The sequence below is a fragment of the Coffea eugenioides genome, unplaced genomic scaffold, assembly GCF_003713205.1.
Source record: "Coffea eugenioides isolate CCC68of unplaced genomic scaffold, Ceug_1.0 ScVebR1_149;HRSCAF=605, whole genome shotgun sequence".
Lineage (NCBI taxonomy): Eukaryota > Viridiplantae > Streptophyta > Magnoliopsida > Gentianales > Rubiaceae > Coffea > Coffea eugenioides.
Window position 1 is genome coordinate 246507 of NW_020861907.1, and position 1947 is coordinate 248453.

Here is a 1947-nt window from a genome sequence, read left to right on the forward strand (position 1 = left end):
GCCTTTTGGAGTCATTTCTCACCTTCTATAAACACCCCAAAGCACAAGAAGACAATGAACTTTTGCCAACACTAAATACAAGCTTACAAGTGAGATCTTTGAGTAGAAATATTCTTTGTTGATTGTATAAGGGGTTGGGAAAGTTGGGTTGTGAGGTTGCTCAAGTGAAGGTTACTCTCTAGGAGGAGTAAAACCTTGGTGAAGGTGAACCTATCACTTGGAGTGGTAAAACCTTGATAAAGGTTGCCTCACTTGTATAAAGTAGTTCTTAATTGAGTGGGTAAGCTTTCAATTGTAGCTAGTTGAGGGTTTACTTGGAGAGTAGTAAAATTTCTTTGCCCAACCAAAGTATGTTTGGGGTGAGGAAGGAGTGAGCCTTCACTTGTACAAGTTCGTTAGCACTACCATCAATTGAAAAAACTATTTGGTGGATTCAACTCCAAGTTTGGAAGAAGCTTGGGAGTTTGATTGGTTTGAATTTCTTTTACTTTATTGTTACTCTATTTTTGTGCTTTAAAATTGCTTATATTCTTTGTCATTGTATTTACTTGACTACTTGTCTGGTTGAGTATTTTGGTTGTATTTGGTTGCATCGGGGCTTACAATTGGTATCAGAGCCAGGTTTCTTTTGATCAAGCTTAACCGCTTAGAGTAAAGATCATGGCAACCATAAAAGTTTCTTTTTTAGAAGGGCAATCTATTGATAGACCACCTATGTTTAATGGTTCTCATTTTAGCATGTGGAAACAAAGAATGATGATTTTCTTACAATCCGTTTATATTGAATTATGGTATGTGGTAGAAGATGGTCCATATGAAGCTAGAATATTTGACTCTACCACTAATTTGAGTAGATTAAAGACTAGACAAGAATTGAATGAAAAAGACAAGAGATACCTTTCTTTGAATGCCAAGGCCATGTGTATATTGTACAATGCATTAGATGTAATTGAATCTAGTAGGATTAAAGGTTGTAAATCAGCTAAAGATATTTGGGATAAATTGTGTGTATTTCATGAAGGTAACCAAGATATTAAAGAACAAAAGAAATCTTTGCTTGTTTCTCAATATGGATTTTTCAAAATGCATCCTCTTGAAAATGTTGATAAGATGTGTAGTAGATTTTGTGACATTATTCAAGATCTTAAATTGCTTGGAAAAGAATATTCTTTGGGTGAGAAAAATAGAAAGATTTTGAATGCCTTACCAAAAGAATGGGAAAACAAAATAAATGCTATAGAAGAGGCAAAGGATTTAAATTCTATGTCCATTGAATCTCTTGTGAATTCCCTAACCTCTTATGAATTAAAGCTGAAATTCAAAATGCAAGAGGAAGAAAATGCAAGAATGTATAAGAGAGGCATAGTTTTTAAAGCATCTCAAGTGGGGGATAACCCATCCTTCATGGGTAATGAAAACATGGAAGTGGACAATGATATAACTCCTCACATCAAAAGTTTCAAGAAGATCTTCAATAAGAGAAGTTCAAGACGAGATTGCAAAATTACATGGGATGAATGCAATTCAAAAAGAGAAAAAGAAGAGTTGGCACAAATGGCACTAATGGCCTTTGGAGAAGATGAGGTAAATTCTTATCACTCTTCTTGTGATGAAGATAATGAAGATGATGATGTAAAAATTCTTATGATTAAAATGCATAAAAGTTTGAGAAAATCTTATGCTAAAAATAAAGATTTGAAAACAAAAATAAATGATTTGTTGGAAGAAAACTCCAAACTTTTTCAAGAAAACAAATGTTTGAGAATGGAAAATGATGATTTAAAAAATCAAAAAAGTGTTTTTGATTGCAAAAATAATTTGAAAAAGAAGTTGGAAGAGAAAACAAAGTTTTATGAAAAAATGTTGGAGGAACAAAATTTGTTAAAGAAAAGAATTAATGACTTGAACGAGTTTCTCCAAAATGAAAAACAAAAGTTTTCTCAAATA